Source organism: Littorina saxatilis, linkage group LG4, assembly GCF_037325665.1.
Source record: "Littorina saxatilis isolate snail1 linkage group LG4, US_GU_Lsax_2.0, whole genome shotgun sequence".
NCBI lineage: Eukaryota > Metazoa > Mollusca > Gastropoda > Littorinimorpha > Littorinidae > Littorina > Littorina saxatilis.
Window position 1 is genome coordinate 51,706,934 of NC_090248.1, and position 15,165 is coordinate 51,722,098.

At 42.6% G+C, this 15,165-nt stretch overlaps 1 protein-coding gene and 1 non-coding gene across 5 annotated transcripts in view; one reads left to right on the forward strand and one right to left on the reverse strand.

Moving 5' to 3' along the window:
- LOC138965038 (prestin-like) overlaps positions 1 to 15,165 on the reverse strand; it is a 127,495-nt gene that overhangs the window by 97,195 nt on the left and 15,135 nt on the right. The gene's annotated exons all lie outside the window — the stretch shown is intronic.
- On the forward strand, positions 8,432 to 8,538 carry LOC138965748 (U6 spliceosomal RNA). Its single transcript, XR_011455517.1, has one exon. It is a non-coding gene; the product is annotated as a U6 spliceosomal RNA (small nuclear RNA).

Here is a 15,165-nt window from a genome sequence, read left to right on the forward strand (position 1 = left end):
CCATGATGGCGAGAAGTTATGCAAGACAGAGAGTCTTACTGAATTATCCCTGTATCAGTCGAAGAACTTCGTTAATGACTAACAGTGTCTGTGGGGGGAAAATCCTGTGTATTCAATTCTATTTTGAAAGGCCTAAAAATGTACAAAAAGGTATTGGTTTTATGTTACACGACGTGTTTTCATTCGTCAACTTGGATTAAAAGTCTGCCACAGCTGAGATCCGGACCGACCTCGTATGAACGTGTTCAAAATCTCCTAATTCACAACCACGAAGGGCCATATCAGGGCGGTGCTGCTTTGACATATAACGTGCGCCACACACAAGACAGAAGTCGCAGCACAGGCTTCATGTCTCACCCAGTCACATTATTCTGACACCGGACCAACCAGTTCCCAATGAATGCTACAACGTCCATGAACAGAAAAAAAATTCCATCTCACACGGCATAAATAGATCCCTGCGCCTTGAGTCCGAGTCTGAAGATACGCGCGCGATATAAGACTTCATATATAACAGTTGAAAAGAAATATTTACATTACCTAATCAAATAACTTTTGTTGTTTCAAGCCTCTTGTAATCTCCACCATTTAAAAAAAAATCCCCAAATCGAACAATATCAACAAATACGACGCTGTCACAAATCTAAAACAGAAACCTCAAAAATCAAACCGATAACATGTTAATCATTATGCAATCATGAATCCGCTGAGACCAAATCAACGTTGCTGGCTTCAATAATTAAGACACAGTAATTATTAGTTTGGAAGTTACACACCTTTCGCACTCGAAACCTGGTTGACTACCGGACTGCAGAATGCTAGCGTAACACACGGCGATTTTTCTGCCGTAACACTTCCGCCGGCGTGATAACTTCTGCTTCAGCGATTCATCTGCGCATTAAACTGAATCACCACGTTGAGCAATTAGTACTTGCATGGTGCGCTTCTTTCATGAATGTAGTTAATGTAACTTGGAAAACCAAACTCCAGCAGTAGTAGCTTTCTTTACCGAGACAGTTTTATGATGAAACGATTAGCTTTTTGTAACACCCCCCCCCCCTTTTTTTAAAAACATTTTTTAACTTGATTTTGAATGACTGCCTAATCACTGAGAAGCAAATCAAATTATTTTGACAGACAACTGGTTGGATCCTCCTTATATATATATATATATACTAGAATGAATACCCGCTTCGCCGGGTAGCCGGCTTCGCCGGGAAGAAGTACTTAGAGCCGTACGCCGGCTTCGCCGGGTCCGAACAATGGACCCGCCAAGCTTAGGTCCCTCCCAGATTCGTGGAATGGGAACAGCACGAAAATGATTCAGTGGCCATAATGCCATTCCTGACCATATCGAGTCCCATCCTTGTCGACGAATGTAACCGTGTTAATCACCTTTGGAGGCGAACTCCACTCAAACAGGACTGAGCAAGTTATGGCTTCTCAAAGGAAGGCCAGTACATAAAATTACACAAAAGCCGCCAGACCACATCACAAACAGAACTGAAGAATGCACAGGTGTTGCTCATATAGAGACACACACACACACACACACACACACACACACACAAAAACACAGAGAAGCCGTATCTATAGAGAGATAGATGACAGTGTATTTTTCGCGTGGCTATAAATTGATTCGACCTTTGCACTTTTACAGTGAGGATAATTTACTGGTCCAATTTACGTTCTGTACACTGCGTTGACCTTCCAAAAATAGTAACAGTAACAGAACGCCGGGAATATCCGAAGACGCTCAGCGCAGTGGACAGCGCAGTGACATTCTAAAAATAGTAGTAACTTACAACTGAACGGGAAAGCCACACGAAGGAAGGGAGATAAACGCCAAACACTGGAGAAGATAAGGAAGAGTTACTTATAATGGTGAAATGAACAGAAAAACCAAAATCAGTTCAGCGCTGCGCGCTGAGAGCACGTGTTGAAATATCTCATCGATGATATTGTGTCCGGGGTGTAGCTGAATACGGTGTCCAAATTTGAAAAAGATCCACCGAGAACTTTGGCGTTGTGATGTGGTGTAGCGGCTATGGTGTGTCGGTATGGGGGCCCTGGTAGCTGAGGTGGAACCAAAATAGCTGAGGTGGAACCAAAATCGGTTCCGCGCTGCGCGCTGAGAGCACGTGTTGAAATATCGACCAGGTTGTGTCGTGTCCCGGGTCTACCTGAATATGCCCACCAAATTTGAAGCAGATCCATCGAGAACTTTGGCCGTGCATGGCGAATACACAAATACACAAACACACAAACACACAAACACACAGATACACAAACACACAGACACAAGTCATATATATATATAGATAATTCATGCTCCTCTTGGTTTTTGGCTCACGTAAGTGTAGCCTATGCGATCGTAACTTTGTCTGTCTGTGCGTGTGTGCGTGTGTATGTCTGTGGTAGAAACTTTAACATTTGAAGACGTCTGTCACGATCGGGTGACAGAGACCAAGAAAGTGTCACTCAGTGGAGTGCCTGTTCTTGGTCGATTATGATAGAAAGCGCCTGTACGTGATATTGGGCTACAGCAGAGTTTGCTGACAGTGCTCAATCAGCACGGATGTTTTGTAGCGCACGAGTTTCACAGTGGGGGTTTTTGCTGTCATAGGGCTGACGGTTTTTCGCTGACAGCGCGCACGGGATTTTCAGGGATTAAGTTTCTCGTGTCTTTTTTCTGCTTGGGAGGCAGAATTGTGTATAGCTGGACTGGTTTTGTGACAAGGTCAGTCACGTGTTATTGGCTAGGTTGTCTGAGAGAGACACAAGCACGGGGCACTTGACACCCAGCGGCAGAAGGGGAAGGATCTAATACACAGTTTCTAGAGTATGATGGTTTTTCACCGAATATTGTATTCGGCACTCTAGGGGAGCTTCCACTAGTTTTTCCTGTCTCACTGCCAGTACTTTGCTGAGGACAAGTCGTCAACTTTCCTTCGTCGGCGATGGCTTTCGCATAAGGATTCGACAAGGGGTTCTGGAGGTTTTTGGTCACTGTTGACGAACAGAGGCTGTTCCAGGGAGGAGGCGGACTTTGCTTCCATTGAGAGTACAATCATAGGCTTTTGAGGTAATAAATCATTATTTAACGCTGTTGTTCTTTCCAGGTTAGCGCATAATTTACTCTCTGTGACGCTAAAATACTAATCTGTATATGGTTTTTGCAGATAGGGAGAGAAGGACGGAAAATGACTGTTTTGTTGTTGTAAAAAGTCCGTTTTGTGCAGGCCCACGTGCTCGATGAGATATTTAAAGATGACATGTTTTAAGGTGGTGGGTGAGGGGTAGCTGACATGTTTAGTGCACCGATGCTTTCTGTTTGCCTTCGTTTCGTTTCGTTTCGTTTCGTTACGTTCCTGTAACATCTGCACGGCTGACTTTGGCGGGACCTGTTGAAGCTACGCTAACCAGGAGACCGGCTAACCAGGAGACCGGCTAACCAGCGGACCGGCTAACCAGCGAACCGGCTAACCAGCGAACCGGCTAACCAGCGAACCGACTAACCAGCATACCGGCTAAGCAGCAGCAGCAGAGATAAAGCTAAGTGCACCATGTCGTACGCACCCCGTTGACCACCGTTGTCTTTTCGTATCTGTGATTTCATTGGAGTAGTGACAACGTGGGGTGTGTGACACCTGCACGAACTAGAGCTTTTCGAACAGAACATTCGCATTTAACTATATTTACACGGGTTCAGCGTGTTACTATAATTTTCTATATACTACTGGCATTTTGTCAGTGAACACTGGTTTTTTTTACGTGTTGAGAACGTAAAAGGAACATATTTTGAGTGAAGGCTCGAGGGAGGTGGAGAGTTTATACATAAACAGGCGTCTGAAACTTATACTTTTGTTGACTCTATTTAATTGTATGCCTGCGAGAGTGGATCGTGGTGTGGTTAGTTAATTAGTAGTAATTAACCGGTTCATAATCACCTTAAGTGATATACTGAAACGTGACAACGTCACATTATGGCGAAAGAGGGTTAGACGTCACGCGAAGGAATTACTGAAAGTCTCGGTCATTGTTATTTTGAGCGGGCCGAGACTAGTTGGCAGTCGTGTCCCTGTAAGTTACAGGCTACATGCAGACAGACAGATCTAGATCTAGTGTCTCGCTTTCTTGCACAGTGTCACCTATGCTCACTGTGTGTGTGTGTGTGTATGTGTGTGTGTGTGTGTGTGTGTGTGTGTGTGTGTGTGTGTGTGTGTGTGTGTGTGTGTATGTGTGACGGAGTGATTGAGTTTGTGTTACTGTTTGTCGATTTCTTACGTGAGCCTTGAAGGCTTCGCCTCTTGTTGTTGTTGTTGTGTGTTTTGTTTTCTTTCTTCAAAACTATTAAGTCGCTTTGCCTTGACTTGCCTTCAAAATGTTTTGCAAACAAAGTACTCTAAAAACACACCTTTTGACTGTATCATCTTCTTCTTCTTCTTCTTCTTCGTTCGTGGGCTTAGACTCCCACGTTCACTCATGTTTTCAGCACGAGTGGATATGTACGTGTATGACCGTTTTTACCACGCCATTCAGGCAGCATACGCCGATTTCGGGGGAGGCATGCTGGGTATTTTCGTGTTTCTATAACCCACCGAACTCTGACATGGATGATTACAAGATCTTTTCCGTGCGCACTTGGTCTTGTGCTTGCGTGTACACACGAAGGGGGTTAAGTCACAAGCAGGTCTGCACATAAGTTGACCTGGGAGATCAAAAAAATCTCCACTCCTAACCCACCAGGCGGCAGCGACCGGACTGTACTTTCAAAACGGGCACATGATGATTGAAGCAAAATAATGAAAGTAATGGAGAGGTGATGCACGTTTCTCAACAGCTGTCGAACTGATCCCAGTGAAATGGATAGGGGACAGTAGAAGAGGGGGGCGGGGGGGGGGGGGGAGGAGGAGAAGTGGGTATATCCATGAAACAATGCTTTCTCGTGAGAACAGGGACACCCGATCAAAGAAAATTGGCCATTAAGCAACAGTTAACTAACTAACTAACCCGATCAAAGTCACACCGGAGACTCTGTGTGTGTGTGTGTGTGTGTGTGTGTGTGTGTGTGTGTTTGTTTGTGTGTGTGTGTGTGTGTGTGTGTGCCGTGAATGTGTGTGTGTATGTGTGTTTGTGTGTGTGTTTGTGTGTTTGTGTGTATATGTGTGAGTGTGTGTGTATGTGTATGTGTGTGCCGTGTGTGTGCGTGTGTGTGTGTGTGTTGTAATAGGTCTGGGATATGTGAGTGTGTGTGTGTGTTGTAATAGGTCTGGGATCCCCCGGGAGTAAAGGTTGAAGGTTTGCGTCTGAACGTGACATTCTCATTCTATATACGGCGGCAAATTACTACATTTTAACCTCATAATTCAGATCGTAAGACCATAATTGCAACAGACATACGATAAAACAAGCGTTGTGGGATGCTGTTGTTGGGGGGGGGGGGGGGGGATAGACAGGTTAGTGGTCCTTCCCATGAAAACAGTACTGCTCACTACTCTCAGATCTGCCCTAGCTTTTGTATGGGACTGATACGACCATCTCTCCCACAGGAGCTTGTATCCAACCACCGGTCGATAATTATTTACTCCTGCATGCTTATTATTTACTGCTGCATGCTTACCCTAGTAAATAGTAGTAGTAAGGAGACTGTGATAAGGAGTAAATAAATGGAATAAGGAGTAAATAATTATCGACCGGCGATTGGATACAAGCTCCTGTGGTCCCTCCACTTAGAAAAACATCAACAGTGTGACAGCTTCCTGCGCAGAATTGAATTTTTGGCTCAAGTAAGTGTAGCCTATGCGATCATAAACTTTTGTCTGTCTGTGCGTGCGTGCGTGCGTGCGTGCGTGCGTGCGTGCGTGCGTGCGTGCGTGCGTATGTATGTATGTCTGTGGTAGAAACTTTAACATTTGACTGAACACCGAAATACTAATTTTACCTGGTTATTATTCAAGCAACAGCTTCAAAGTATTGAAGCAATGATCAACATTTTGTCGGCACGTATGTAGTTAAAGTGTGTATCCAAAGAAAACGGGTGGTGGGATGGGTTTTTTTTTTTTTTGGGGGGGGGGGGGTAAAAACAGGTGACTGCTTTGTGTCGTGCCTGTGTGGTATGTAGACCAGGTCAGGGGTCAAGGTTAGGTCAGATCGCGTGAAGGATTGTGGTATAGATACAGTTATCACCGAGCTGCAGTTCCGCGCCGATTCGGAGAAGACGCTTTCACATTGTTCGGTTTCGTAGCTCCAGAAAAATAGATAAAGAAGATACCAAAGGAGATTTCCTACAGGATAATCTGCACAGCGTGTTTCCAGTGTCTGCGCAAGGAAGCGCTGTCGAAAGCGCAGTGTCGATCTGGCCATCTCAGGCAGTCGTCACTGTCACAGACCCCGTAAGTAGGCTACAGACAGACAGTCTGACAGATCTAGATCTAGTCAGTGTCTCGCACTCTTGCACCGTGTCACCTTTGCCTACTGTGTGTGTGTATGTGTGACGGAGTGATTGAGTTTGTGTTACGATTTGTCGATTTCTTACGTGAGCCTTGAAGGCTTCGCCTCTTGTTTGTAATGAATTTACTGATTTTCTAAAGGCATGAAGAAAAGAAACAAGTCGCGTGAAGCGATATAAAAACATTTAGTCAGTCGTTATCAAACTACCAAAAAAACAGGCTAACCCAAAGACTGAGGCGGGTCACGCTCGTCTCCGCGAAGCATGCGACCGTAGTACTTACTTAAAGGCATAGAAAGCTGATGACTATTCACGCTAATTGCTTTACCCACAGCTGGAGACATGCTAAATTAAGTTCCCTGCAAGATATTGTGGTCTAGGACCCCTTAAATGTTGAGATATTTGAATTTTTATTTTGATCTAGATCGTCCTATTTATAGATTTGCCAACAGAGGGAACGTTGACGCAAGGGAAATAACTCCGCGTCTTTGTTGACATCCTCACTTTTTCAGAGGCTAGAACAAGCTGTAATGCATGTATATGGTCCGCGCATTGCGACATATCGTCATTATATGGCCTTATGATGCATTTGACATCGATTGTGGGCAAACTACACATCGTAAACACGGGAGCGAGTTAGTAAGCCTTTAACCTTTTTTCTTCCATTCTGAGCACATTTTTAGAGTAAACATAACATATCTACATATTTTTGAATTCAGGAGAAGGTGAAGAATATAATGCGATCATTTTTTAATCTTTAATGAAAAATTCGATTTTAATGACACATTTAATTAGCAAACTCATTAACTAATGTTTAAGCTTCCAAGCTGAAATGCAATCCCATAGTCCGAACTTCGTCGAAGATTGCTTTACCAAAATTTCAATCAATTTTGTTAAAAAATGAGGGCGTGACAGTGCGGCCTCAACTTTCACTAAAAGACGGATATGACGTCATCAAAGATATTTATCGAAAAAATGAAAAACACATCTGAGGATATCATACCCAGGAACTCTCATGTGAAGTTTCATGAAGATCGGTCCAGTAGTTTTCTCTGAATCGTTCTACACGCGCGCGCACACACACACACACACACACACACACACACACACACCAGACCCTCATCTCGATTCCCAGTCAACGTTAAAACATTTAGTCAAAACTTGAATAAATGTAAAAAGAGCAGAAGAAGAAAACAATTGAACCGTGTTACCGAAATAGCAGCAGTAGCGGCAGTAGCAACAACACCCTGAACAACAACAACATCATGGAATATCCGCTCGCGTCAGAGAAGGCAACAGAAAACGTATTCGGTGTGTTCGAAACACTGAGGAAAGAAACAATCGACCGGAAGCAAGTATTTTGCCATGCAATGCATTGAATGATTGCAATAATGTAACACGAAATGACGCCATTCATGTATGACAGTGATCGCATTCGGCTGTTTTGTTGTTGTAGGTGGGTTTTTACAAATTCTGGTTTGTTTGGGTTTTTTACCGCGGAATTTGTACTTTTCACCATTCCGGCATTCGGCTTAATTTTTTTTTTAAACCGCAGAGGGTTTTTTCTATTGCGGCGTTGCGTTATCCGGCTGGCATTGCAACACATGAGCTCTTGTGCATTGCAACGACGGAAACGCACTGAGCAAGGGACATAACTGTGCATGATCAGCGCCGAGACGTCGCCAGAGTCGCTTCCCGTGTATTTCGCAACATATGCGTTTAGCCTTGAAATGCAAAAAAACTACTCGACCCATGCTTGACAGAACGTCGGTGGCATACACAATTCCTTAGTTACCGACACTCTTCTAGCATTTTCAAGTGGCAAAATTTGATGCTGGGTCAATCTTTTGAACGAAGGACGAGGAGTTAGCAGTGCGGCTACATCGCCTCAGATCTGACTGTGTAGATTCAGTTACACCTGCAAATTTTCTTTAGGTGTTTATTGGGGAATATATAGTTAGGTGTAACCAATGCAATAGTGTACTGTTAACGCGGTACATATACTAAAATTGGAACGATACAGAGAAGATTAGCATGGCCCCTGACGCAAGGATGACACGCACAATCGTGAAGCGTTCCATATTTTTAGTTTTTTTTCAAGTATCTTTTGTTCGCCCATCGAGACAAAAAAAAACACCACCACCTCTGACCAGATTTACGATGTACTCAACACTATAACCCACATTTTCATTTTCATAGAATGTCCTTTCGTTGGGTCAGTAGGCTATATTTATTTATCCGCACTGCTACCCCCCCCCCCCCCCACCCCCACCCCAAAAAAAAAATTAAGAGAGAGAGAGAGAGAAAGAGAGAGAGGACAGTGGATTATTTCTTTACAGGCCATTGTCCCCTGAAAATGGGTAATATAATTATGCAGTGACAACTTTACGTAAAGCTTGCAGCCTGGAAAAACTACCATAATATGGTGTAATGAATAAGACCAGTACATAGCTGCATTCTGCTCCTGTTATAGCACACGGCGGGTACAACGTGACCCCAATGTGCAGCAGGGCGGGGCGACACAAGGGTCCGGGTAGGATTGTACCTGCCATCATGGCCTGCCTTTTATGACAGCCATTGTTGTGTCGACTTCTTTTCTCTGAGCCTCAATTACTTGTCATCACTGATGAAATACCTTTTTGCCCACCGCTGCAAGCTTTACGTAAAGTTGTCACTGCATAATTATATTACCCATTTCCAGGGGCCGATGGCCTGTAAAGAAATAATCCACTGTCATCTCTCTCTCTCTCTCTCTCTCTCTCTCTCTCTCTCTCTCTCTCTCTCTCTCTCTCTCTCTCTCTCTCTCTTGCTTGATATTCATAATGCATTTTGAAATGTCTTTTTAATTGTTTAATTTCTTTCATTTTTTCATTTTCATTACTTTATTGTCCCATCGCTGGGAAATTCGGGTCGCTTCCTCCCAGTGGAAAGCTAGCAGCAACGGAGTCGCGCTACCCAGGTGTCTGCGTGTTTAGGTGTATTCAGTCACCTGCACTTATGGCAGAATGACCAAGGTCTTTTACGTGCCATTGTGATGACACGGGGGTGGGACATGGCTTCCGTCTCTGGGTCTGCACATAAAGTTGACCCGTGTCCGTCCCGGCCCGAATTTGAACCTGCGACCTTTCGATCACAAGTCCAGTGCTCTACCAACTGAGCTATAACATGTTAATTATGTAAATTGTATTGTAATTAACTTAACTTCTATTTCTTCTTGTTATTAATTGAGTTACCCTCTATGGGCGAGGGCCGGATGAAAAAAAGCATGTATACATTGCTTATTCTGTTACCCTCGATAAAAAAGGTTCAATTCAATTCAATTCAATTGAATTCTCTCTCTCTCTCTCTCTCTCTCTCTCTCTCTCTCTCTCTCTCTCTCTCTCTCTCTCTCTCTCTCTCTCTCTCTCTCTCTCTCTTTCTCACTCTCTTTCTCTCTCTCTCTGAACGTTTGCTCTCTGTGAGTGTTTGACAATTACAGCTTGCACCCCGATCTGTCATAAGTTTGATACCCTATGTCAAGACACAGGTAAAAGGATGTTTCCATCGTGGATCCATTGCTGTTCGTGTACGGCAGGTCTACATTCAGAAAACAACCGAACTCATGGATTTTATACGGAGATTCATGTGTTGAAGCCTGTAGTTGTTAATTTAAAGGTACTGAACTTGTCAAATCCAGAAGAACTACCAAGTTTCATTGACTTGCACCCAAAGAGTCAAGAACTGCGATTTTGTTTACGAATTTATTTCGTACTCGGACCCGGCTGGTCTTGACCTATTTTTGGATCTAAATTTAGATCAGGTAGATCACCACATCATGCACAAAAAGACACGTCACTAGCAAACTATGTCAGACGTCATCATGAGTTTGTGTAAAACGAAATGGAAGCCGGAATCACTCAGTTGAATCGAACTCCACCAAACACCACGTAATAACTAGGTTAATTTATGCACTCGCGTGAACAAGAAACTGTCGAGCTTCACAGATGTCGTCGTTGGGTAGTTTTGGGTTTGTTTTACTAACATAGGAGGATTTTTGAACTGTAAATGCACTCAGCTGCAACAAAAACGCAAAACGAAGGCTGTGAGCTGCACTGTGCCTTTAAATGCGGTATGTTTGTATTGTTTGCTCCAGAGATGTATATTTCGTACATTAGAGCGTTCGGAACTTTTCAATCGCAAAAGTAGATCCCACAAAGTCTAGCTCCTAAACCTGTGTGCTCTCGAGGATTCAGGCCTGTTGTTGGGTAAGTGATTTTGGTTGCTGGGTAAGTTACCGAAAAATAACTAGCCCTACAAGTTCTGTAGTTTTGAGGTCCGCAAATTGCTTCGAAAAAGTGACTTGTCCGCATATTGCTGCTTTTTTTTCAAATCGTTCCGAACACTATATTTAGTTAAATATCGAAGTAAAAGTTTTTTGTACACCTTTGTATCGAATTCCCTAAACATCCCATTTATTTTCAACTTTCTATCTCTTCAAACAAAAAAGTCAAAACAGGTCCTCATATTACCGCATTTTGACGGAAGTACAACAATAATACACAATGTCCGCAAATAGGCGAAAATCCCCCTATGTGTGTGTGTTTGTGGATTTACCGCAATATGCGGACCAAATAGGACCAAATGGAGTCGTCCGTCGCTATATCGCAGCAATTTGCGGACATCGGCCGAAAAATGCGACTATTTGCGGACGTCCCCAAATAGGCGGTCTTTGGTCCGCAAATTGCTGCAATATAGTGACGGACGTCCGCAAATTGCTGCACCCCACTAAAAATGGATTTGCAAGTTGTCCTCATATTGCTGCGATACTGGTAAGCCCTGTTTCACACGTTTGCAGAGCATCTCTGTATTTAGTGCCTAATGTTGCTAGCGTTTTTATGTCGTTTTTAAACTGCTGTAAAATATGAACCAGATATACGTCAAAAACAAAAGCAGATTTGCGGAGGACACTTAATGGCTGTTCGATTAGTGCATAGTTTGTAGTTGATGTCTTATTTTTACCACCTTATCAAGTGAGTAATACGGGGTAAGGATGAAGTGACTCTTGATTGCATGCAAACACGCTACAAAAATCGTAAAAATGCATTTTTTTGTTCGAGGTTAAGATAGTCGTTGACGAATTGCACCCCTCTTTATGATCTACCAACGTGTTAGATAATCACATAAGTAAACAAGGTGTCGTTAATTATAACTGCAAACGTTACGTGTGTGTACTACATGTACATACATGAACTAGATTGTTTTCTCTTTTTACATTTAGTCAAGTTTTGACTAAATGTTTTAACGAAGGGGGGGAATCGAGACGAGGGTGTGGTGTGTGTGTGGTGTGTGTGTGTGTGTGTGTGTGTAGAGCGTTTCAGACTAAACTACTGGACCGATCTTTATGAAATTTGACATGAGAGTTCCTGGGAATGATATCCCCGGACGTTTTTTTCTTTTTTTCGATAAATGTCTTTGATAACGTCATATCCGGCTTTTTGTAAAAGTTGAGGCGGCGCTGTCACACCCTCATTACATTTAGTCAAGTAATGACTAAATGTTTTAACATCGAAGGGGGAATCGAGACGAGGGTCGTGGTGTATGTGTGTGTGTGTGTGTGTGTGTGTGTGTGTGTGTGTGTGTGTGTGTGTGTGTGTGTGTGCGTGCGTGTAGAGCGATTCAGACCAAACTACTGGACCGATCTTTATGAAATTTGACATGAGAGTTCCTGGGTATGATATCCCCAGACGTTTTTTTCATTTTTTTTATAAATGTCTTTCATGACGTCATATCCGGCTTTTCGTGAAAGTTGAGGCGGCACTGTCACGCCCTCCTTTTTTAACCAAATTGGTTGAAATTTTGGTCGAGTAATGTTCGACGAAGCCCGGACTTCAGTATTGCATTTCAGCTTGGTGGCTTAAAATTTAATTAATGACTTTGGTCATTAAAAATCTGAAAATTGTAAAAAAAAATTTTTTTTTATAAAACTATCCAAATTTACGTTCATCTTATTCTCCATCATTTGCTGATTCCAAAAACATATACATATGTTATATTTGGATTAAAAACAAGCTCTGAAAATTAAATATATAAAAATTATTATCAACATTTTTTTTTCGAAATCAATTTAAAAACACTTTCATCTTATTCCTTGTCGGTTCCTGATTCAAAAAACATATACATATGATATGTTTGGATTAAAAACACGCTCAGAAAGTTAAAACGAAGAGAGGTACAGAAAAGCGTGCTATCCTTTTCAGCGCAACTACTACCCCGCTCTTCTTGTCAATTTCACTGCCTTCGCCATGAGCGCTGGACTGACGATGCTACGGTCTTGCTGAAACATTGCATTGCGTTCAGTTTCATTCTGTGAGTTCGACAGCTACTTGACTAAATGTTGTATTTTCGCCTTACGCGACTTGTTTTTCAATCAAATTGATTGAAATTTTGGCCAAGCAATCTTCGACGAAGGCCGGACTTCGGTATTGCATTTCAGTTTGGTGGCAAAAATTAATTAATGACTTTGGTCATTAAAAATCTGAAAATTGTAAAAAAAAAATTGTTTTATAAAACGATCCAAATTTACGTTCATCTTATTCTTTATCATGTTCCGATTCCAAAAACATATAAATATGTTATATTTGAATTAAAAACAAGCTCTGAAAATTAAAAATATAAAAATTATGATCAAAATTAAATTTCCGAAATCGTTTCAAAAACTATTTCATCTTATTCCTTGTCGGTTCCCGATTCCAAAAACATATAGATATGATATGTTTCGATTAAAAACACGCTCAGAAAGTTAAAACGAAGAGAGGTACAGTAATATAAAGCGTGCTATGAAGCACAGCGCAACCGCTGCCGCGCCAAACAGGCTCGTCACTTTCACTGCCTTTTGCACTAGCGGCGGACTACGTTCAGTTTCATTCTGTGAGTTCCACAGCTTGACTAAATGTAGTAATTTCGCCTTACGCGACTTGTTTTTTGGTATATTACCACCGTTATTCTCAAAAGAGACAGTTAAGAACTCTAGATCTGCATTTATGTCTGTCTGCCTTTGTCTCTGTCTCTGTCTCTTTCTGTCTCTCTGTCTCTCTCCTTCACACACACACACACACATATACACACACACACACACACACACACATACACAAAACACAAAACACACACACACACACACACACACACACACACACACACACACACACACACACACACACATCAGTGCACATACAGCACGTGTGTGCATGCGTGTGTTCCGAGTGTGTGTTACGTCCGTTGAATACAAAGTTTGGACAAGAAGATCTAGATAAGCTCTCTCTGTTTGTCTGTTTGTTTGCTTAACGCCCAGCCGACCACGAAGGGCCATATCAGGGCGGTGCTGCTTTGACATATTATATACTGAACGTGCGCCACACACAAGACAGAAGTCGCAGCACAGGCTTCATGTCTCACCCAGTCACATTATTCTGACACCGGACCAACCAGTCCTAGCACTAACCCCATAATGCCAGACGCCAGGCGGAGCAGCCACTAGATTGCCAATTTTAAAGTCTTAGGTATGACCCGGCCGGGGTACGAACCCTCTAGATAAGCTAAAGTATTTAAAATCAATACATAAGAGATAATCATATCAATTTTTGAGTAAAAAAGAAGAAGCAGTACGCAAGAAGCTCTTTGTCGCTGCCGACAGCTATCAACAAATACTGAGGTGTGAAAGTCTTTCCTATTTACTTCTGTAGTATGGGACTGTACGTTAGACAGGGAAGGAGCGGAGGGGGGTGGGTGGGGGTGGAAGGGGGAATGATAATGGAAGGGAAAGAATAGTTGCCAAAGTCTCTGAATAAATTTGAAGTCACAAATCAGCCGCACGTTTTAAACAGGGGCGCCACCCTTGCCGTGAGCTGAACTAGCACCACCATACCAAGCCACACAACAGTCTCGCTGTGTTTTATTGTGGCGCTTAATTTTCGGTGGGAATGTGAAATCTGTTTTCGATCTCAATAAACTAACTGCTGAAAGAAAAGCAGACGTGTTGGATTTCAACTTTCCTTCAACCCCGTCGTTGTTTGTGCTGACGTAAAAACCTGCATATTTATTGAGGACAAAAGACCAGTGATTTCCACCACTACTCCAGCAGCTCTTGATAATTAACTTTCAATAAACGTAAAATGACGCATAAAAAGAGAGTTCAAAAAGACTATTACATTGTACTTAACAACCACCTCCCCCCCCCCCCCCCCGAATCTTTTATTTCCACAATTTCACCTCCCATCAGAAAAGGCATTGCAGTAATGCTTTTAAATTGTCACACTGAAAGCAGAAAAAAACCGGTATATCGTAGAGACTTGGAAATCAATGATTAAGCAATCAGTACCCTTTGTGCTCTTGAACACAAGAGGTATCTTCTTCTTCTTCTTCTTCTTCTTCTTCTTCTTCGTTCATGGGGTGAAACTCCTACGATCACTCATGTTTTTGCACGAGTGGATTTTTACGTGTATGACCATTTTTACCCCGTCATTCAGGGAGCATACGCCGATTAAGGGGGTATTTTCGTATTACTATAACCCACCCACGTGGAAGGTTCATTTAAACTCAGATTATTTTTTCAGTCGTCATTTTAATCTTGATACAAATCCTGATCTCTTTTAAAAAGTTACAAATCTTGTCTGTGGGAACGTCCCGGATATTGGCCCCATCAGGGAGTGTTGTGGGTAGGTTGTTTTACCCACAGTGAC